We start from the raw sequence: 23,923 nt of genomic DNA on the forward strand, positions 1-23,923 counted from the left end.
ACAAGTGTAATGGCATAATCAATAAAATAAAAGAAAGAATAGGATAGGAAATGGAGAGGCCAAAGAAGTTATATGTACAACCCCATGAAGTGCAGGGCGGAGGGAGTGTACAGGGCAGAGGGGAATAAAGGGGGAGAAAATGGGACAACTGTACGAGCATAATCAATAACATATTTAAATGATTCTAGGAAACATCACAGATGGTAAAAATGACCCCTGGTAGGTAAACTGCATCTGGAATAGGAGGGTAAATGAAATATGAATGAGCATTTCTTTAGAGGGATCTTGGAGGCTTTGCAATACTGACTTTCATGGAACGGGAGACTTCTACAGAGGCAACCACCAGCCCGTTGTGGCCTGAAGCAGGACAAATGCTCAGGAAAAGTGCTTCCCCAACAGTGTGCCCATCCTTGGTTCCCTGCTGGCACACTGTGTTTCTGCCTGGATCCTAATCAGGAGGCTGGCGCTGGTTGTTATCGAAGGTAGTTTTTGTAAATCCGAATGTTTCGTTGAACCTAAGAAGACCCTTGGTGGGTGTTCCAACTATGTTAGCACTTAAAATTTTTTGATAGGTAAAGAATTATCTTCTTATATATATTATACATCAAGAGAATTTTTAATTTTCTCTTAGTTTTCTTATAATGAATTTTAAAGTATAATTTCTACATCCTGATTATGCAATGCTGATCATAAGTAATGGGCTCTGTGAGGGAAGAAGGGGAGTTGGTCTGCTGCATGGGATAACTTGTCCAGGATGGAGAGAGGTCCGATATCGAGGCACCTGTAGTTTTCCTGCTCTGACCAGTTGTCATTGCCTTTGATTTTGAGAAGTGACAGACCTAAAGCAATAGGGCTCAGCTGATAGCTGACACACCCCCAGTGGAAAGTACACTTTTTAGGTATGTGCTCAGATCTCCAAGTTTTTAGCTCTGTCCATCAGTGTCATTACTTTTTACATGGATGCATATTTCCCCGATATTATGTGATTTAATAGAAAGAGAGTATTTGGTATGTGAAAAAACATTTTGTGTATATTTTAGGAACATTTATTTTGAGATAAAGGAACGTTTACTATGCTTCATTCCATTTAAAATATAAACAAAAATATATTTTGATTCAGTTGGAGAAGTTGTTTAACTTCTGTGTAGACATGTATATATATTTTTGTATTATTTTAATAAATCATTAAATCTTGGGAACTTTAGCTAATTCTTGGTAGACTTGTGTGTAGTTGACAGACTTAATTAAAATATAAGAATCTAAGTAACACTTGAGTTTTTTAAAACAATAAAAATGCTAAATCTACTGGTAGAAACTATAGACATACCTTAAATAGTACTATAAAAATAAGAGGCTACACATGGCTCATTTCTTTTGTCTAAAAACGATCATACCCAAACATGAGAAGAAGCATACTGCTTGCTCGCTACCTCACTTCCTTAAAGATAAAGACCAAATTACGGCACCCATATCAGGCCTTTTTCCCTTTCCCCACATTTTTCCACCAACTGTTTTTTAGCCAGATAGCACTGGTGTCCACTAGTGCTATCTCTGCTTTGCTTCCCTGCCCAAACTCATATATGAGGGGGTTGCCCCCCAAAAAACTGGAATTATCTTCTGGAAGGCGGGCCCTTGGAGTACACAAATCATCTCTGTTGGTGTACCAGCTGGCTTTTTTGTGAGAGGCTGTGTTTGGCTTCAGTGAAATAGTTTTGAAGATTATTTCAGCTCATTTGCCCATTTCACATAGGTGATTTACTGGTGCACCTGCCCACACCATGCTGTTAAGCAGTTTTGACCAAAATTGGCATGACCCCTGCACTCCACCCTCCCTTTTTACCCAATCTCCCCTGAGCAAGTTTATGTTTGTTTCCCCAGATGAAAAAAGTCCTCAAAGGGAAATATTTTGCTGCTGTGGAAGAAGTGAAACAAAGACAGGAGAATCGTTAAGTTCAAAAACACCAAAATCATCAAGTTCAAAAACTGTTTTGAGTAAAAAATGTCTCAGTTAGAGGTATTGTATCAAGTAGAGTATTTTGAAGGTGACTGAAGTTTAATCATGTAAGAATAAAATACACAATTTTTTACAAATAAACTCCAGCTCTTTGGGTAGGTCCTCCCCCGTAAACAATTATAAGTGAAATGATATGGCATATTCATGGCTAGGGAGAATTAATATCATTAAAATGTCCCAAAGCAGGCTATAGATCCAACACAGTTTCTATAAGATACCAGTGGCATATTTCAGAGAACTAGAAAAAATGTTCCAAAACTTTATATGAAGCACAAGAGACCCCGAAGAGCCATAGCTATCTTGAGAAAGAACAAAGTTGAAGGAATCACATTACCTGTTATCAGACTGTACTACCAGGTCATAGTAATGAAAAGAGTATGCTACTGTTTCATTGGTAAAGTTATTGGTGAAAATGAAAAATATATCTCTTGTTTTACAGAAATAACTAAACAGAAGCAAATTAAGCAAGTCAGAGAAAGACAAATACCACATGATTTCACTTATATGTAGTGAGAAAATAAACAAAATAGAAGCAGACTCATAGAGAACAGACTGACAACTGTCAGAGAGGAAGTGGTAGCGGGGGCTGGCTGGGTGAAAAGGGTGAAGGGATTAGGCAAAAAATTGAAAAAATGAAAAAGAAAAAGAAAACCACACAAACAACAGTGTGGTGATTACCAGAGGGAAAGAAATGGGGTGGGAGGAGGTAGGAGTGGGTCAAAGGAAAATAGACAGAGAGGGAAGGAAACTTGATGTGGGGTAGTGAAGACACAATACGCAGATGATGCGTTGTAGAATCGCACCCCTGAAATCTATATACTTTTATTAACCAGAGTCACCCCAATAAGTTCTATTAAAAAACAAATAAAATCATGCTGGCTGGTGTATAGCTCAGTGGATTAAGTGCTGGCCTGTAAAACCGAAAGGTCCTAGGTGTGATTTCCAGTCAAGGCACATGCTCGGGTTGCGGGCCAGGTCCCCAGTTGGGGGCATGTGAGAGGCAACCCATCGTGTATCATCAGTGTTTCTCTCCTTCTCTCTCTCCTTCTCCCTGCCTTCCCCTGTCTCTAAAAGTAAATTTAAATAAATAAGTAATCAAATAAATAAGTAAAATGATACACAATGCCTTTTTTAAAGTTGCATATTTAGCACATCGGGAGACTGAGTTTGCCTGGCAGGGTGGTCATGGTACCTCTGCACCCTCTCACCAGTCCCTGCCACACCCGTGTCCTTGGCTATGATTGCAGAACTACAGCAGAGTCACCCTGGTTTACATCAGCAATCAATCACCGCTATATTGCGGCTCCACTCTCCTCTATGGAAAAGTACTTTGACATGTATAGACTTAAGCTACCCATGTGCTTACTCCTGAACAACTATACAGAGTATGTTTGCTTGGTTATTAAATTTACATGGAAGTTAATATAGTGTCTATTGCCATGTTAAAGAACCATATATTAATACTGTATACAGTAATGTAATCATTAAAGAATAAAGTCAGATTCTAAGTATGAATCCTGGCTTTATCATTTTCTGTATAGTAGGGATAGTAGAAGTACCTGCTTCCTATGGTTGTTATTAAACAGGATCATTTGTATAAAGTATTTAACACTAGGCTTAGCAGTTACTGAGCACTCAATAAATATTAGCTCTTCTTAAAATTAGTGTCATCTGAAGCTTTGCTATTTAGAAGATACTAAAGTGTGAGGTGCTTGCTAATATCTTTTACTATAATTATACCCTAATATTTGCTATATGTACTGAAGCTCTTTAAATTTCATTTTACGTGTTTTACTGAACTAAGACTGAAGTTTTATGGCACTATTTGCCATACCCTAATCTTTCCCCTCAGGATTTTGTCACTTCTTCATTTTTTCTATTAAAGCACATCGTCATGTACGTGAGCTCCAGAGGTTTGCGTTCTATGTACTGTAACATCTTATCTTTTTTGTGACCTGTTAACAAGGATCCAGGTAGTGTGGCTTCTCGGAAGATGTTTGCTTTACTCATTCACAAGTTCATGTTTCAGTTATTACAGTGATATTTCTCTTTTTTTGGTAAGCTCTTTGTAAATATTTTTAGTTGTTTGATTATATTTGTTAGCTAGGGACTTCATTTAAAGGTCTGTTTTTCTGAAAGGAATGTATTTGCCATCAAAGTAAGTGATACTGGTTATGTTTTTAAGAAAAACAAATTGAGTCTTTACTATCTTAAAAGTAGGAGGTGAATGTTAGTATGCTATTTCGTCATTTTTTAATTGACCATATAATTGTGCATGTGATACCTAATACTGTAAGTTGAGTATTTGAACTATTGATTTGTCTTCATTATTCTGTTCAAGGTAAATAAATAGGCATGGTGCCTAGTTCAGTACCAAACACAGGTAGGCCTTGAATTCCAATTAAACTCTACCTTGTTGATACAGAAGTCAAACTCTTTGAAAGTATTAGGGCCAAGAAATAGTACTTTTGAACTGTTAAGATTATTCCTATCCTCTGTGTGTTTAGTTGTATATTGACAATATCTAAGCTACTGGAAAATTGACCTTTATTTGATTTTGTTTCCATAACTTTGTTAAGGAAGGCTGTGGTTATAACTGTTTCTTGGTATAGGTGTTGGATATGAAGGAGTGAGTTAGAGTAGTTGCCTTCTGTCCATTTGTGTTGTTTTTTTGGCTTACCCTCTGACTAATAAGTCTCATATTTATCACCTGAATGGGGAACCTAGTACAGTGAATTTGTTTATTCAGAAGTAGATGATCTCAATAACTAAGGTTCTCAACCCTTAGTTATAAAGATTGATCTTAGTTATTGATCTCAACCCTCAATCCTTATACTATTGAGGATCTCAACCCTCAATAACTAAGCACAGGCATTTGTAACAAAAGTTAGTATAAGGATTGAGGGTTTTGTTAAGGGTCTTATTCTTATGTATTCATTGCTTTGACATCTTTAGACTGAAATTTGGGCATCAGTGTCTGAAACTCTAAATTTGAAACCTAGTTTTATATGTAAATCAAAGAGCAATTTTATGCATCTAATTTTTATATAAAACTTATTTCTTCAATTGAAATTTTACAAATAATAGTAATTTCAGCTTTTTGCTATGGGACCACTTAAAAGTCTCTTGAATAAAATGTCCTTGGCATAACAAAATTATTCTGGTTGCCATCAAATTTACCAGTTTAACTTTATATTATTTACTAAGGTATTATAATAAGTAATATAGAAAATACAAAGATGAGTTATGCACAAGCTTTGATATGAAAGAGCTTATAATCATAATGCTGGTGCCAGACCAAATTCAAGTTTATAATTAACTTAATGTGAAATAAGTACATAGTCTTACTGTCTGTGATATAGGAAGAATACAGTAGTTTTTTATTTGTGTCCTTACTTCTGATACATAGTTTGACACATATCAAGTGATTAATGTTTATAAGTTGACCAAAAGGTGCTATCAGATTAGTTTTATGATTTCTGGGGATTGAGAGGGTAAAGGTCTCTCATAGAAAGAGTTAGGAGAAGACTTTATGAGGGGGTGGCTACTGAGATGATACACCTTGGAGAACCAGAAAGATTTCAATAGGCAGAGAATGGTGGGAAGCAGGGGGTCATGCTAAGTGAAAGGAGTGGACTGCTTGGGCAGTGATGTGCCAGCATGAAAGTGCTACACCAAGTTGAAGACACTGGACTCCAGTTTGGCCAGAATTGAGTCCATAGAGGTATGGAAATACTTGGTGGGCAAACCTGGAAAACTAGGCAGATTGGACAGGCCAATCTCTCTTAGAGTTTAGAGAGTAGGACTAGAGAACTGACATTTATTGAGTCCCTATTATGTGTGAAGCACTGATAGATGGTCATTATAATTATCTCACTTCATCCTCAAATCAGTGTTCTATGGTAACTTCCTCATGTTGAACATGAAGAACTGTGACACTAGATAGATTTTGATTCTGATCATAGGATAAGATGAATAAGGGAGAAAACTGACATGGGAGAAGTTCCTGGGGGAGGCTACTAAAGGGATGAGGAAATCCTGGTAATTACAGAGGGATGGGAAAGAGGGTGATGTGATCAAGAGAAACTGCAAAGTTAGAATCTAGATATCTTGCATATTGGTTGGGTTTGAAGACTGAGAGAGAAAGAATAATTAAAGAAAATTTACTGGGTGACAGAAAATGAGAAGCAGCAAATCTAGAGGAGTTTCTTCAGAAAGGTGAGGAGTTCAGTTTTGGACACATCTAGGGGGAGATGTCTGTGAGAGGGTGAAAGCTGAGCACTGGAGCTGGGTGGTAGTGTCAGGCTAGAGTGTGTATTGGGTCCATTTAAACAAATGTGATCAGGAAGATCAGATCTATAGCAGTGGTCTTACAGAGAGAAGAAAAAGGAAGGATGTCCAAAGCAAGGATGCCGTTCAAGTAATGCTCATGGTGTACTGTTGTTGGGGTTTTTTATTTGTTTTGATTTTGTTTTTTTGGCTTGATGGCTTGGAGATGTGGACCCAACACTGGGCAGAGAGGTAGGAAGAAAAGTGTGATCATGGAGTGTCATTGAAGCCAAGGGACAAAGTTACAAAAAAGTGTACAAGGCTTGAAGGAAATGGTGAGAGAATATGGTTTATCTGTGGATCCCCGAACGGCCAGTGACTGCGTATTTGAAAGGGAAGGGAGTGGTTTTGGCTGTCACAGTGAATAGTTGGTGAATAAATATATGGAAATTATAGTGATTCACACAGCAGGCCTTTCTCCCTCTTTATACTATGAACTAATTTAGTGGAGCAGAATCCTCTTTATACCCCTAGTAATTCCTTGCATATTGTAGCTAATGTATGAAGTTTAATTTATAGCAGCATCAGAAGGGGAAATGTATAGATTTGGGACTCAGCTGGTGTGAGTTTGGATTTTTGTTCTAATTTGACTTTAAACTACCAAAACTTTCTCTAAGCCTCATTTTCCTTAGTTGTAAATGGGGATAAATTAGTACTGATGTTATACGATTATTGAGAGGATCAAAGAGACATTGTCAGAGTGGCTGGCACATAGTTTGCACTCAGTAAATAACCGATGCTTTGCAATCTTTCTGTGGTGTAACCTTTAGTAAGTTACTTATTCTGACCAAGCCTCAGTTTTTTCATTCCTGAAAAGGTAGAATTAAACCAGTGTCATATATGTTTGGAGGAACTCGTGAAATACCACGTGCAGAGCACCTTGCTGGCTTCATGCCTGCGCGCGTGTGGTCATAGGCAGGAGTGCCTGCCTTCTTTTTGGGATAGCGCAGTGGTGAAGAACACAGACTGGAACCAGGCCGCATGAATTCAGATTCTTGTCTTTTTACTTCCTAGCTTTACTTGACCTCCGTGTGCCTCAGTTTCTTATAAACCAGGGAAAATAATAATACCAACCCAGTGGGATTATTGTGAGGAAATACGGATGATAATCAGTACAAAGCTTGGACTAGTACCTGGTATGGGGTAAGCACTAAATGTATTTGATTAAAAATGTGTCTTCATTGCTTTTTTTCTCTCTCTTCAGTCTATTAAGTAGTTTTAACTTGATGTAATCTGAGTGGGATGCCTTGCTTATAAAGAATGGGGCTCCGTTATAATGATATTGGCCATGTTTAAGGGTAAAATATAATAAAACACTGAAAACAGTAAAATCATCTCTTCGTGGTTTGACCTGTCTGGATAACATACAGCAGTGAAAATGTGGCCCTTTGTCTCCCGTGCTGGTCAAGACCCACTCAGTAGCAATGGCAGGCTGGTTTAGATCTTATCTTTGAAAGAATCACTTGGAAATTGGCCTCCATTTCTCCGTCCCCATATTCTGCCAGCTGGTTTCTAGGAATGGTTGGGAATGTAGTTGGAGTAGAACCCAGGAGGAAGCTGCAAAATTGGAGGAACAGGTGGTGAGTAGCTGGCCAATCTGGAAACCTTCCCCTCCCAGTGCACAAGGCTTTCTTTACTAGCAGATCATTCTTCTAACAAAACTCCAAGAACATATCCCTAATTGTACCCCTTGATTCTTCATCAAGGGTAAAAATTCTATCTTCAGAAAACCACAGAGTTAATGATATCATTGGGGGCTTGGCTGGATCTTTATAATGTCTAAAACGGGCTTAGGAAAAGAGAGGTCACTGCTCAAATCAACAAATTCCATTTCCATTCACATGAGCTACTGTGCAGAGCTGTGGTACTGTGCTGATATCCTCTTTCCATTAGCAGTTTCTACTGGACCTTCTGTGTGATTCATGGCCACCCCAGATCTCTCTCCCACTTCACCCTGGTGCTGGGATGGGAGGCTGACTGCATCTCTGGTGCCAGCTCTGGTTGATTATAGTGATTGCCTGGAATGCTGTGTTGAGAAGAATTGAGAGGCCACACACAGGCTCAGAAGTGATTAATGAGCAATGTCTGCTGTGCAAGGGAGAAGGGGGAACCACAGCATGTGTATTTGCCAGACTTCATGGATTCCATGATAAGGGTTTGGCCTGGAGAGACTCAAAGCCTCATTTTGTACTCAGTATTATTGTCTTCAGATTAGTAAATATCAATTACTTTATTCCACAGTGACGTAGAAATAAATTACAAATCATCGATTAGCTTGGATTGTATAGAGTGACCTTTGGGTATTTTTCACTGTTTGATTTTAAGGAAGATGTTAGATATCTAAATCATTCTAAGTTCTCTCACTTCTGAAATAAGTAAATTGTTCTCTTCCCTTTTTGAGCTTGTCTTGTTTAGTTGACATCTGATTTTATCTTTAGTTTTGTAAGTTTGGCAGAAAATACTTCTAAATTTCGGAGTAATTCTGTTTGTTGGATTACAGATAATTAAAGTGGATCATTTAGAACCTCAGGCACACAGCAGGTGGCTGTACCAGACTTGGGGGATGTAATCATTATAGAATAGACCGGGCATCTCATTCCTACAGGAAAGGGCATGTGAATGTTGTCCTTGGGAACCCCTTCTTAGATGCCAAACATAATTATTGGTCTAACCATTTCTGTTTTATTTTATTTCCTCTTAAGAATTAAAGTAAATCTTCCTTGTTTTGTCAGCTGACAAACTAAATTACAGATATGCTAAACTTTTTAAAAAGTGTGGCAAAATGTACATAACAGAATTATTACTTTAATTCTGTGGCATTAAATATAATTCACTTTGTTGTGCAACTATATCCATCTCCAGATCCAATATCCATCACCAGTGTCCATCTCCAGAACTTTTTTGTCTTGCCCAATTGATGAAAGTCTGTACCCATTAAACACCAATTTCCCATTCCTCCTCCCCTTTCCTTGGCAACCACCATTCGACTTTGTTTTTCTTTTTTGCCAGTGGTGTGTAACTTTTCAATGTTACTGCTGCTCAGTGATCTAACATGCAGTGGAGTTTGAGGATCACTAGCCGAGAGTGAGTGGGTCCCCTGGCTTCCGTGTCTGGCCAGAGCAGTGAGCGTCAGCTGGCAGGGTCTTGACTAAGGGTGGGATGGGAAAGCTGAAAAACTTTTAGTTTCTTCTCAGGTCCAAGTCAAACAAATTATTTCTCATAATTGTCAGTTCCCAGATTCTTCACTGAACTTGGTTTTAAGAGCTGAATTGTGCAGCTTTCTACAGAATGTGAAGGGATTTTGCTCCTTCTGTCTCTGGTATTCACAGTCTGCAGGAAGATGGGCACCATTTTACTGACTCATGACTCTTATGATTATGATTCTGATTCATATGACTCTTATGAATTTGACTGCTCTAGAAAGCTCACCTAAGAGGGTCTCATCTTTTTGTGACTTACTTATCTATCCATCTTGGGGCATGTGTCAAAATTTTCTTCCTTTTTATAGCTGAGTAATATTTTAATGTTTAGTGTTTGGTGTGTCATATTTTGTTTACCCATTCATTGTCAATGGACCTGGGTGGTTTTTGGCTATTGTAAATAAAGCTGTTATGAGCATACGTGTACAAGTATTTGTTCCTGCTTTCATTATTTGGGGGTACATACTCTGAAGTGGAATTCACATGGGAATTCTATGTTTAAAAAACCCTTTAGGGTTTTTTGAGGAATCACCATACAGTTTCCCACAGCATCTGTGCCATTTTCCCTATCACCAACAGTGCCCAAGGGTTCCATTTTCTCCACATCCTTGCCAATACTGATTTTCTAGTTTTTTTGGAAGTAGCCATCCTAATGGATGGGAAGTGGTGTCTCGTTATGGTTTTGATTTGCATTTCCCTAATGACTAATGGTGTTAAGTATGTTTTCATGTGCTTATTGGCCATTTCTATATCTTCTTGAGACTAGTGTCCTATTCAAGTCCTTTCTCATTTTAAATCGGGTTGTTTGTTTTTGTTTTTGTCTAGTAGAAAGTCTGTATTCCTGGATATGAGTCCCTTATCAAATACTATATGATTTGCAAATATTACTCCTGTTCTGTAGGTTACCTTTTCATTCTGTTGACAATATCTTTTGATGCACGAAAGTTTTTAATTTTGATGAAGTTCATCTTAACCTATTTTTTTTCTTACATGTGTGCTTGGTGTCATATCCAAGAAATCATTATCAAATACAGTGTCATAACGCTATCCTCCTATGTTTTCTATAGGTTTAGCTCTTGTGCTATGTCTTTTATCTACTTTGAGTTAATTTTTGTAATTATAAGGTAAGAGTCCAACATTATTTCCTTTTGCATGTGGATATCCCATTTCCCTAGAGTCAGAAAAATGTAAAGACCCCATTGAATGGTCTTGGTACTTTTATTAGAAATCATTTGAGCATTATGTATTAATTGGTAATTAATGCATTATGTATTAATTGGTAGGCATTATCATTTATGCATTATGTGTTAATTGGTAGGCTGTATTAGACTTTTAAGGGATAGGTATCTTAGCTTACAGGTAGTCTCATCATTTCTCACTGATACTAACTATCGCTACAACTTCCTAACTACTCTCATTAACTAGTATTATTTTTTAAGTCCATAATTATAGTAAACTTCCTTTTAAAAAAAACTGTGTTTTTCAGCTGCTCAGAAACTGCAGATTCCCCACTGCCTATAGGATGAACTTCAGCCTTCTTAGCTCTGCAGACAAAGTTCATCCTAGTCCGGCTCACACCCACCTCTCCATCCTCTTTTCCCACCACCTTTTCTTAGGTACCCTTTTGCTTGGGACATAGGGGTCTCCTTGGCACCCTAGTGAGAAGTGTGCTCCTCCCATGCTTGCCTGTTTATGCACCTGTTTCTCCCCCTCCTCACACACTTGGTCCTGCTTGTCCCACAGGACAACCCTCGGAAGCCTCTCCTGGCCCTTCCCTTTCAAAGGTAGCATTCTCCCTCTTTGCTCTTGTAACAGCCCAGACCTGGAGATGGCATTTCTGATCACGGTTTTCAAGTTTTGCCTACTTCTCTGTTTGCTCTCCTTGATTACGGATCTTTGGAGGAGAGGGACTTTGTCCTGTTCATTTTTGTATTCCGAGTGCCTGACTTAGTGCCTTACACTCCATTGGTACTGAACAAATATTTGTCGAAGGAAATGGATTAATCTAAAGCTAAAAAAAGAAAAAGCAAAAAAGAAGTGAAAGACATCAGGTCACATATCAAAAGTGGTTTTCCTTTAAAATAAACTTGCTGTGGCTTTTGAGGCTTTAAAAAATATTTCTTTTTTTTCCCACCTAATGATATTTTTCCTCTTTCACCTAATAATTACAATTGTTATTGCCATCTTCCAAACCAGAATAAGTAATCTTAACAATGTTTTGAAAGAAAGGAGAGAGTAAAGAAAAAGCAGAAAAGGAAGGAGCTGAGGTGAGGAAAAAGTGAAAGAAATCACCACCTTACTCAGAAGCATTTAACAAGTGACCTTAAAGTTCAGTCAGAATTGGCTCAGGGTGCTCAGCCACCGTAATGTGATGTGCTGTGAGAGATGCAGTCTCATAGACAAAACATAAAACACATGCGCCTTGGCTCCTTTCGCCACCAGTGCCTGTTGGGCCAGTGGAAATTTGGAATAGATGAATAATTAATTATTTGCCTCAGAAGATAACATCTCCTCAAAGAAGAGTTCTTTTTTTTGTCTCACCTCAATGATTCTATTTATATTGCCAAGTTTGTCAATAAATGAAAACTTTCTGTCAGATCTTAGGTAAAACAGACTGTCAAGAAAGATCTTGAGAGTCTCATTATCAATTACCTGAATAGTGTCCCTTTACGGTACAATGAGAACAGTGAGCCAGGCTCTTCTGTGTGTGTGGTTGTTACTTCCTTTTGCCTCATGTGGGAGATGTCACTACGTAGGGGATCCAGAGGGTGGCAGAGTCAGAAGAGCAAATCCACAGCATTATGGATGACAGGTGTGTGTGTGTGGCCATTAGCCCATAACCTTTAAAGGCTGGGTTGTAGCTCTTCTGCTTTATCCCTGGAACCTTGATCCTCTTGAACATCTTAAAGAAGCAGCACGGTCTACTTTCTGCCATTGCTTCCTTTTGACCTCTTAATAACAGTTTGGGAAGTTTTCTCTTTAATTAACGTGTAAATGATTCAGTAGTTAGGTATTTGAACAAGTCCAGGAATTTGAAGTGGATGACTTCAGAAAATGATGCTCACGTTTTATTTGACCCCAAGGTTTTACAGCTCTGCATGGTCAGGGATCCTGTCAGAGACTTCTTGGGAATAATCTCAGAGGACTGGATTAGTTCATAAAATTTCTTGTATACAATCTGCTCTATGAGCCTTAGGCATTTTTGGAAAGCTTGAGGTATAAAAGGTTTAAACCCTGACAGGCCACTAGAGTTTTCATTAATTCTGGTACAGATCACTTAAGAATTTCAGCTGGAACCTAGTGGCACTCTAGTGACTTCAAAGAACTGGATCTTTAAAGATGACTTCCTGTAGAGGGGTTTACATGCGCACTAATTGGGAAGAATCTGATTCAGTAGTTAAAGCCTCTGAAATCCTTCAAGTACAAATGCTGAGATGGAACTGTAGTAAGCTATGTGTGTATTATTCCATGTCATGAAGTGGTGGAAACTTGCCAGAGTTGTGTTTAGAAGTGATTGCACTCTACAGTCCTTTTCCCCAACTTCCTTTTGTGTGGGATTAATCTGCAGTGATATTATAGATGACTATGTACTGCTGTTTGCATAAGCCTTTTTTATTGGAAATAACCCAAGAAAATAGCACTCACTGCTAACTTAGCACAGTTGGGCCTTCTCTAAGGCTCATTTTCTACATACAAAAGAATGAAATCTTTAGTTAACATTAGTAGGATGACATCCACAGGAAGTACATGCACAGAGAGGACTTTCCTCTATCCCTGGCTCATCTCTTGAGGAAGGAGGTCAGAGGTCAAGTGACATAATTCTGTGGCCCTGCATGCATAGTGAAAACAGCCAATTCAGATGGGCAGTGATAGTTTTCATTTTCTCATCTTACTGTTTATGAAACATTCCTCATTGCATTAAAAATGTTTTTAACATCATTAAACTATTCTGTGATATTTTTCAGGTTTAAAAATCTGATTTTAGGTATAATTTCAATGCCAGTGGGTTATGAATGAATGGTATAACTTAAGGTTTGTTCATATTCTGCAACTTACTAAATGTGGCATCTTCAGGTTTTATCTCATTTTTATTCATACGAATAAATAAAATACATGGTCATAGTTTATCAAGAAATTATTACAGATTAAAGATTTGCCATTTTATGGTACAGTGCACTCAATTTATTTTTTGAAGTTAGTATTATAGAAACTCAGAATAGTATAGTAAAGCCCCCATGTACCCTTTACCCAGCTTCAGAAATTGACATTTTGCCATATTTTATAATTATGAAAACAACATTACTCAAAGTTTGGAAATTAGAATGAAAATCACATATGGCCTCATCTACTTAACCAACTCTGATCATTGTATATATTCTTTTCCATTCTTTCCTTAAAGTTGTAGTAGGTAGATATTGTTTCCCTCTTCTCTTTGTTGAACATCATATCAAACAAAGAGCAATCATCAATTAATGTCCTATGCCAGGGGCCGGGCTAGTGGCTTCCCATACGATTTATAGAATCTTCACAATAAAGAAGCAGAACAGGCCTCCCTCCTCCATGCAGGCAAGGAGCCTAAGATTCAGAGAGACTAAATAACTTGTTCAGGAATCGTATATCTAATATGTGGATTTAAAGTAAGGTGTGACTTCAAGATCATGCTCTTTCCTCCCTGTAAAGCAGCTTCTTCAAAAGAATTTTTCATGTTGCTACATTATTAAATTTTTAGGGAAAAAGGAATGTCAGTACATAAATCTGACCACATAATCTATAGAAGCAGCACCAGAATAGATAATGCTGAGGATTTAAAGGGATAACAGGCACGATCCCTGCCCTCCAGTGTCTGCGCTCCAGTGCAGAGGAACCTCACCCGTGTGAGACACGTACAGAGAAAACAGAATGGGACTTAATGTGGTGATATTGGCTATAGTGTTATTTTAAAACTCTACAGAAAAGTAGATAAATGAGGATTATGCCCCATGTACAGAGAAGGATGCTCACAGATTTAGAGTTTCAGCTAAAATTGAGAAGACTGACAACTCTAAATGTTGGTGAGAATGCGGGACACCCAGAGTTCTGATGTGTGGCTGGTGGCAGGGTAGACGGTAAAGCCACTTTGGAAAATAGTTTGACAGTTTCTTATAAAAACATACTTATCTGTCAGCCAGCAATTCTACTCCTAGGTATTTACCTATGACAGTGAAAGCTATGTCTATTAAAAGGTATGTACATACACATAAAAAGACATGTATGTGTGTACTATAGCAACCTGTAAATAATAACCCTGTATTAGTTTTTTTTGTTGTTGTTAACAGGTTGCACAAACTACATCTGAGTGTTAGCTCACCATTCTTATAGACCAGAAATTCTTGCAACTGCAGGACTGAGGTCCTGCTGCCTTGCTAGGCATTAGCTGAGCACCACTCTCAGTTCCTCGACATCACCCACATTCTTTGTCATGTATCCTCTCCATCCCACATCACTAACAGCATATTGAATCCTTCTTGTGCTTCCAATTTCTGGCTTTATGTAGTGACAGCTGGAGAAAACTAATTATGATTAGGCTAGGTCCACCTCAGTAATCTCCCTATCTTAAGTTAATTACACCAAATAACAACCTAATCACTGGGGTAAACTGTGAGGGTATATATACCAGTGTGTGGGGATCTTGCAAAACATCTCAGAATTCTCTTTACTACAAACCCCCATTTGGAAACAACCCAAATGTCTATCAACAGGAGAATGGATAAAAAAAAACTAAGACACAGCCATACAGTGGAATACCCTTACATTAAAAAGGGACAAATTATTGACATATGCAGTAATACAATGAACCTCAAAAAATCTTTATGCTGAAAGAAGCATAAAGAGTACTCATAGTATGATTCCATTTGTTTGAAATCCTACAAGAAGCAAAACTAATCTGTGATAATAGAAAATAAGAGTAGTGGCTTTTGGGGGTAAGGAAGAGGTGACAACTTGAGAATGGGCACAAGACAGTGTCCCACAGCTGGTCAGCGTGTGCAGCCTCTTGGTAGGAGTGTGGCTTACATAGGTGCTTTAATTTGTCACAAATCTTAACATCTGTTTATTGCACTAAATGTAAATTCCACCCCAATTTATAGAAACTAAAACATTACTGGATCCTTGTTTTAAGAAATGAAGTGGGGGTACATGTGTGTGTGATCTGTCTGGAAAATATCTAGCCACTGTTAATATAATGAGAATGGTTTGTGTGACATCAATGTAACCTGGCAGCCAAGGAGGGTGGACTGGAATGCGCATGTGTGAACAATGACAACTTCACTATACTATTCAGTGTGTGCTGTAGACATCATTGAGTGAGCACATATACTGTGTGGCTGTCACATTCAAATTGACTGGGTGAGTAAAGCAATGAATTTGCATCAGATTTTGCATTAAGCTTAAACATTCCTCCTTGGAAACTGTTCAGATGATTCAGAAGGCCACAGCTATGGGCAACTGGTGATTGGCAGCTTCATCATAAAAATGCGCCTCCTCTTGTATCACATCTTGTGCGGTGGTTCTTGGGGAAACACCAAACCACCCCAGGTGACTCAGCCACCCTCAGCCCAGATTTGGGACCCTGCAACTTCTGGCTTTTCCTAAAACTAAAATCACCTTTGAAAGGGAAGAGATTTCAGACTGTCAATGGGAAGTAGGAAAAAGATGGGGCAGCTGATGGCGATTGGGAGAATTGTGTGAGGTACCAAGGTGCCTACTTTGAAGGGAACTGAGGCATCATTCTATGCACAATGTTCTTGTATCTTGTATCTTCACTAAATGTCTCTATTTTCTCTGCTACATGACTGGATACATTCTGGGTGGAGATACATACCTCCACCATCAGAAAACATTAAAGCTAGAAACAACTTTACAACAAATTATTTTCATTCCCTTGTAAACACTACTGCCCTGATGAAGAAAGAAGTTGAAAGTTCCTCGTAATGAAGTGCGCTGTAGCCATCCTCTGCGCTCATGAGGGGTATTAGACACCTGTTTGTGTTTGCCAGCAGAAAATATGGTCAAGGGACAGTCTTGCTAACAGCAATAGATCTAGAAGTATTAGCACAGAATCTGGATGGAAGCATTTTTCTTAAATGTGTTTGGCAAGAGACTGAGATTGATTTGATCAGGGAATTCACAGCATTTTCTTGCTGCCCTGTGATTTGGCTGAGAAATAAGTTGTAAAAACTCTATTTTGGTTCATAAGGGACACTCATGCTATTAGTTTCAGTGTCCTCACCCGACCTCTATAGAAATCAGTGATCTATTAGATAACCAAATATTTGATGTTTTGAACAGAAACAGGACAAACTTAGGTAGACAGAGTTTACAGAACTGCCCTCTGCAGTTTTCAGGTTATTCTTTAAAATTTTCTTTCTCATATTCTTTTAAAATATTTTTTCTCATATGAGATTTGTTTCTTAGGCTACATTAATGTCATATGATTCCCTGGCTGATTATTGACTTTAGATTTTAAGTACATAATGAAAATATTTAGATGGCTGTTAAAATCATCACAATTTTAACAGTTAGTTTAGTTTTCTTAAAAATTCTTGATTGTACTTTAAAGGTTTGTTTTGGTTTGTTTTTTTTTTTTTAAACACCTGAAACATTTTATTTTCTAGTTGAATTTCTTTGCTCAGGTCATCATGGAAACTTATCCTCATTGACACCTCTGTAATCATTTCAGGCTCGGTTAGCTGTTGGGGTAGTTTTCCAGAGTAATCACGGTTCCTTTCAGTGACATAAACATAATTAGTAAACACCCACTCCATCCTACCAACACTACTTTTATATTGAGTGGTTGATATAATTCAAATAATGTAAGAGTTTTGGAATTAGAATTGTCAAATTCTTTGCATTCTGAGAAACTGCCATTTTCCCTATAGATAACTCATGATAATAAACCCATGTATGTAGTTGTACCTATAACAATTCCTGTTTTTTTTCTATATTAAAGAATATAATGTTGGCTTGCTTTACTTATGAATAATTCAGTTTATATAAAATGATTTTGTTAGATAAAATTATTTGTCTTGATCTATAGGTATTAAAATAATTCTTTAAAATATCTACACACAAAAATAGCACTACTGTGTGATAACACTTACATGAGGTACTGAAGTAGTTACATTCATAGAAACAGAAAGTAGATGGTGGTTGCCAGGGCTTGGGGGAGGGGGAATGGGAGTTGTTTATGGGGTAGAGAGTTTCAGTTTTGCAAGATGAAAAAGTTCAGGAGAATTGTTGCAAAACTGTGAATATAATTATGAGTGCTAAGATGTACACCCTAAGATGGTTAAGGTGGCAGCTTTTATGTTATGTGTATTTTACCACAATTAAAAGAAAATATTAAAACATCTACCGTGTTTTCCATTTTTGAGATGAGAAAACCAAGGCAATAATTATGCATAAGAAATGTAAGATGTAGCTTAATCTGTTAACTTCTTTCATCTCATAATGTATGGTCTTCTTCTGATGGTATATTGCACTTCAATGTGGTTTTTGGAGGGGGCAACTCCTACCCCATCTTTTTCTCCTTTTTTCAACTTCTCAGCACATCTTATGCTTAAACTCCTTCCCAAAGTTGTTTGATTGGTAGATTTATGACTTTTTAATATGAAGCAAACCATAACTGAAAACGAAGCAGGCATTAATGTAATCTGCTGCTCTTTGCCTACTTCATCCCATTACTTAAAAATTATGGAGCCACCACTGCGTCACACACTGTGCTGGTATTTCCACATATGTGTTTTGAGAATTGATTGTTTATCAGAAATGGATTAAATTGACCAGACTGAAAGGAACTTTTGATTATTATTGTTATTTAAGATTGTTTGGCCATGGGAATTTCTTTCTAGTTGAAAATTATAAATTACTTTAAAAGGTGTACTTAATGTATATTTTTTATACAAGGAGCTAATTTCCAACATGAGGGTAGCCATAAGGTTTCCAAAGTGTTTGTTACGCCAGATTTACATCACAGGCTGGGGTGGGGGAAACCTGAGAGAACAAGGCAGTGAGTGCCCATTCCCTTCTAACTGTCCCACTTCACCTTACTGCTCAGGGGGAGTGTTTATGGCCTGTGTGCAGCACCCTCCTGAAAGGAGGGAGACTGTGCATCAGAATGTTTGTTTTTAACAATTATTTTTAGCAGCAGATCTAGAAAGTGTTAGCGTTTTCTTTTTAGGGTGATACTTTTTTATTTATTATGATAATCCAAGAAGGGTGAATAATTTTAGATTTGGTTATGTGATTGCATGTATGCATTATGCACGTGTGTGTGACTGAGGGAGGGAGGGAGGGGGGAGAGAGAGAAGGAGGGAAGGAGAGGGAGAGAAAGAGACACATCCCCTTAATAACAGGAGGGGGCCGAGGCTCACTCAGTCTGTTATCATAAAGCTCTGCTAATGTAGCTTCTGAGTCATGTGACTGCAGAAAAGGCTATTATCTCAATGAAAAGGAAACTCATTTTTAGAGCAAGCAATAGAATAGAAGCAGGAAGAATTTTCGAATGTTCCACCATGCTGGATTGTCAAAGGAGGATCTGTCTGATCAGCAGCTAAAAAAGGATTTGTGAGGCTAGTTTGTCAGCTATGGTTAGAAACAAATGATGGAGGAGATAAGCGGCAGGGGGCTCAGCATGTGCTTAGGTTTCCATTAAGGCGGAATGTTGGTTTGGGTTAATAGAGAAGATTTATTTCTGAGGCAGTAAATTTATTGCTAATTGTGGGGTGGTGTTTTTTTTGTTTGTTTCTTGAAAGAGTAATATATGGTACTTTTATTTACATCACTGGTGAAGATAAAGACAAGCTGCTGAGCTCTGGTTTGAACACAGAGGCTGTGGACAATTACAAGGTGTGTTTCACAAGTGCTCTGGCTTGGTATTTGGTGATGCTCTTGGGATTTGTGTGCTTGTGGATTGGATGTGCATGCTGTCAAAGGGAGAGCCGAGCATGGCAATCAGGCAGTGATGATGTCCTCAGGAACAAATAGATACAATGAGATCCCAATTGACTCTTGCCTTGTCCTATCTTTCGTGTTTATTTAAGGTTTCTTGCAGTTTTTTTTTATGTGGCCAAATACAATCTCATACTTGTTTTAGGAAATATTTTTGGTAATCATTTTCTAAAACACAGAAGAAAAATCTAATGCAATCCTTAATTGCATAAGGGATAAATATAAGGTTTATATTTCTATATGATTTTTTCAAGATCCTTTTAAAACCCAAGCTTAAACAGAGTTTTTCAGTGAATTTGAATTTTTTAAATTTTTGGTTAAGTAATAAATGAAGCTTTTTTTTTTTTTTGGCTGAGACCTCGAATGAATGATTATTTTTGTTGTTATATACATGGTACCTAACTTTCTCAAATTTGTTACATCCTTATGCTACCATATTCAGAAAGCTAAAAAACATCCAGTTACTCTTTAGGCTGTGCTTTTCCACTTTTGCTTATGCTAATGCTATTAATTCTCTTAGCAGTCTGCACCTTTCTCTTAACCTTGGAAGGTGTGATACTTAAAAATCTGAGATTGGTGAAAGATAATCATAAGCTTTATCTGAAAAGGGTTAACTATTACACAATATGTACCTGAGGAATAAATTCGCTAACATATTTTTCATTTTTAACTTCTAGACCAGATACGCCCAATTTGGAGTGTGTGTATGTTTACAGATCACATATTTCGAAACTATAGTGTTCACATCTCCCTTGTGAAATTATCATTGGAGGAAGAAAGAAATCTATTGAGCTATTCTGCACTGTATAGACAGTTTACAAAGAATTCTTTTATCTTTAACAATAAAAGATGGTGAGAGTAGTTCAAACATAATTTTTAATTATACTAAATACAGGCAATTTTCTTTCAATATTCATAAACCATATCAGTGTAATATAGTTTAATAAATCATTAATCCTATTAAAGTGGGATTTTTAAAAGACCACTGCTACTTTAGTTTATCTACATACAAGACAAATTCTTCAAATAAATAGTTAACTGTGGTTTCGACTGTTTTGGGATTTTTCTGTTTAATTCTAGGACTCTCCCACTTTCTTGTAAGGTAGATGTAAGACAGGGTTACATATTGGTTTAAGCCCAAAAGTCATCGTATGTTAAATTTTTTGAATAATAAAAATTTTGTAGTCAGATTATTTGGGCTTTCTTTGTTTTTCTTTTAAATTTTATTTTGTGCTTTATCTAAAATCTTTGAAGTGATCCAGGGACTTTGGAATAAATTCAGGGTGGTTTTATTGAGCAGCTACTGTTACTACAAGATACTCTCTGAAATACTATGAGAAAACAAAGGCAAATAAGATATTTAAACCAATGTGATACCTTATAACTGGCACTGGAACCCAACCTCAACAAATATAATTATCGTGTGCAGCAGCTTCTCAAATAACATTGTTTCCTTCTATGTCATTTGTTCAAACATTGATGGGGGCGGGGAATCAGTTCCTGGCTGGGGCCGCTGTCTGTATGAGTTTGTATGTTTTCCCCACAGCAGTGTGGGTTTTCTTGGGGGACTCCAGATTCCTCTCATACCCAGATGTGTACATGAGGTCAGCTGACATGGCTACATTGTCTTCATCTGAGTGAGTGAGTGTGGGTGTAAGTAGCCCTGTGATCGAAGGGCGTCCTGTCCAGGGTGTCTCGCCTTGATCCCTGAGTGCTGGGACGGACTCTGGCCACCCACAACCTGGAACTGGAATCAGTGGAGTAGAAAATAGTTATCTTGTTTTTTTTTCCTTTAGTCTTTCTTAAATATGTACTTAGCTCACGTTTATTTCAGTGTTTTTGGATCTTGAGAAGTTTGATGACATTTTTGTGACCAGGAGTATGCCTTAGGAATTTAACTCTTGTTTATATCAATTAGCCTGTGGTCAAACTGGTTTCACTGTAGGCCATTTCACTTAATGTTGTAGTTTCCAAGAACCATTGATGATATTAAGTGAAGATTTACTGTATTTTATAAGGAATTTTAAATCATCGAAAGGGATTTTTGGTAAAATTTGTTTGGCCAATCAGAGTATACATTCACAATATCTTTGTAAATAACTCTTCACGTGAGCAGGTTTGAATGGTAGTTTTAATTGGATCCATCTGTACTAGTTTGTTATTTCCTTTGTATCATAACAGAAATAAGAAATAAGTTCATTTTATTTACAGTGTCTTAAAACTAGAGTAGTTTTTGTTCCTGATCATGTTGTTTTTCTCCTAAGGCATCAAAGAGCAGTCCCTTGGATTTTAAAGTACTTATATATCATATTTTCTAAGAATGCCTTTACTTCAGAGGTTGACGGTATGGAATAATCCCAGTCTTATTATTAGAGTTAAAAGACATGAGTTTTGACATTGGGGCAGTGTTTAAACAAGCCAGATGACTCGCTTGCAAATCCTGTTGCACTTGAGAATTCCTGCTATGATAATTAACCGCAAATATTATAACCAGGTCTGATCTTGTCAAGCTGAGGGGGTTTTCTGTTTGGAATGACTTTTAATTTGTGCAGAAGATAGAGTAAGAAAAGATGGAATTCAAAGTGATCTTAGTATTTGGTGTTGTACAGCTCAATGAAATATAATATATACAGGGGAACTTTTTGTTTATGAAAGTAAAAGTTTGGGTAGATTTAGACAGGATTAACATATTGTAGTGTATTTTAAACAAAGTTTAATTCTTTGGAAGCCAAGGGGATATAAAATTCACCACGTGAAAAAGTCTGTGCAACAGCTAGCAGTTGTTCCCAGGTAACTCCTAGAGGGTTTACTCCAAAAAGTGTCACTCGGAAATGCTGAGAAAAGTTCAAAATCACCCGGCTTGCCCATTTCTTTCTCTAGTGTTGTCGTCCTTAAAGAGGTAAGATGTGCCGTTTTCTAGTGTGGATTTTAGCTGCGGGAGTGTGGCAGTGACTCCTTTCACTGAGATCACAGTTCACATGCAGGGTTGTGTAGCTTGTAATGTAATATGCAGTAACACAGTATGACAAGCATGTTTTTAAAGACTTTTGTCAGAAACATTAAATACTATCATCTTGATGTTGAATAAATTGTTTCCTTTTAAAAGCCAGTCAAGTTGAGAAATATACAGACATACCTGGGAGATACTGTGGGTTCAGTTCCAGACCACTGCAATAAAGTGAATGTCACAATAAAGCAGTTTGATTTCCTGGTGCATGTAAAACTTAGATTTACACTATACTGCAGTCTATTAAGTATGCAGTAGCATATATCTAAAAAAATGTACATACTTTTATTTAAAATATTGCATGAAAAAAATGCTATCATCTGAGCCTTCTTATCTTTTTGCTGGGGGAGTCTCTTGCCTTATTGATGATGTCGCCAACTGATCAGGGTCTGGTTGCTGAAGGTTGGGGTGGCTGAGGCAATTTTTTAAATAAGACAACAATGGAGTTTGCAACAGATGGCTCCTCCTTTCATAAACGATTTCTCTTTAGCATGTGATGCTGATTGATAACATTTTACCCACAGGAGAACTTTCAGAATTAGAGTCCATCCTTTCAAACCCTGACACTGCTTTATCAACCAAGTCTTAGTAATATTCCAAGTCGTTGTTGTCATTTCCACGGTCTTCCCTGCATCTTCACCAGGAGTAGATTCCATATCCAGAAACCCCTTTCTTTGCTCTTCAGTAATGAGCAGCTCCTGAGGTTAAAGTTTGATCATGGGACTGCAGCAACTCAGTCCCATCTTCAGGCTCCACTTCTAACTCTAGTGCTCATGCTGTTTCCACCGCATCTGCAGTCACTCCCTCCGCCCAAGCCTTGAACTCCCTCAGAGTAGTCCATGAGTGTTGGAATCAGCTTCTTCTAAATTCCTGTTAATGCTGACATTCTGATCTCTGTCCGTGAATCATGCATGTTCTTAATGGTGTCCTGAATGATGAATTCTTTCCAGAAGGTTTTCAATTTGCTTTGCTCAGATCCATCAGAGGAATTCTGTGGCAGCTATATAGCCTTACAAACTTTTAATCATTTGAGATGTGGCTAATGCACATTGAGTGCAAACACAGTACAGGGCAAAAGTAGGTTTACAATTGTAAGTGAAACAGTTTATTCTTCTATTTGTTATTGTATCATTTTCCATGCAAAACAACTGTAAACCTACTTTTTCCTCACTCTGTACATTACCAAACTCATTTTCACCTGTTTATTGTGACTGTCATTGTGGCTACTGGACAGTTGGTGGCTTCCAGGATTCTCTGTTGTCAGCACTGCTCGGAACTTGGGCCAGCATGTAAAGAGGGATAGTGTGAGGCAGTAGTCTTTCCTATAGATGATACATCTGTGCAAGACACAAGGGATACATTAAAGGGCAGGACAGTATAGAGCCT

At 37.7% G+C, this 23,923-nt stretch overlaps 1 protein-coding gene across 4 annotated transcripts in view; it reads left to right on the top strand.

Moving 5' to 3' along the window:
• The window catches only part of NCOA2 (nuclear receptor coactivator 2), a 290,146-nt gene that overhangs the window by 136,322 nt on the left and 129,901 nt on the right, over positions 1-23,923 (top strand). The window contains exon 3 of one of the 4 annotated variants that reach the window (XM_053660858.1): positions 7,358-7,486. The exons of the other annotated variants lie outside the window; for them this stretch is intronic. The gene's annotated coding sequence lies outside the window, so the exon portion shown is untranslated. The remainder of the gene's footprint in view (positions 1-7,357; positions 7,487-23,923) is intronic. 4 annotated transcript variants of the gene reach the window in all.

The sequence above is a fragment of the Artibeus jamaicensis genome, unplaced genomic scaffold, assembly GCF_021234435.1.
Source record: "Artibeus jamaicensis isolate MK-2021 breed Jamaican fruit bat unplaced genomic scaffold, CSHL_Jam_final scaffold_916, whole genome shotgun sequence".
Classification (NCBI taxonomy): domain Eukaryota; kingdom Metazoa; phylum Chordata; class Mammalia; order Chiroptera; family Phyllostomidae; genus Artibeus; species Artibeus jamaicensis.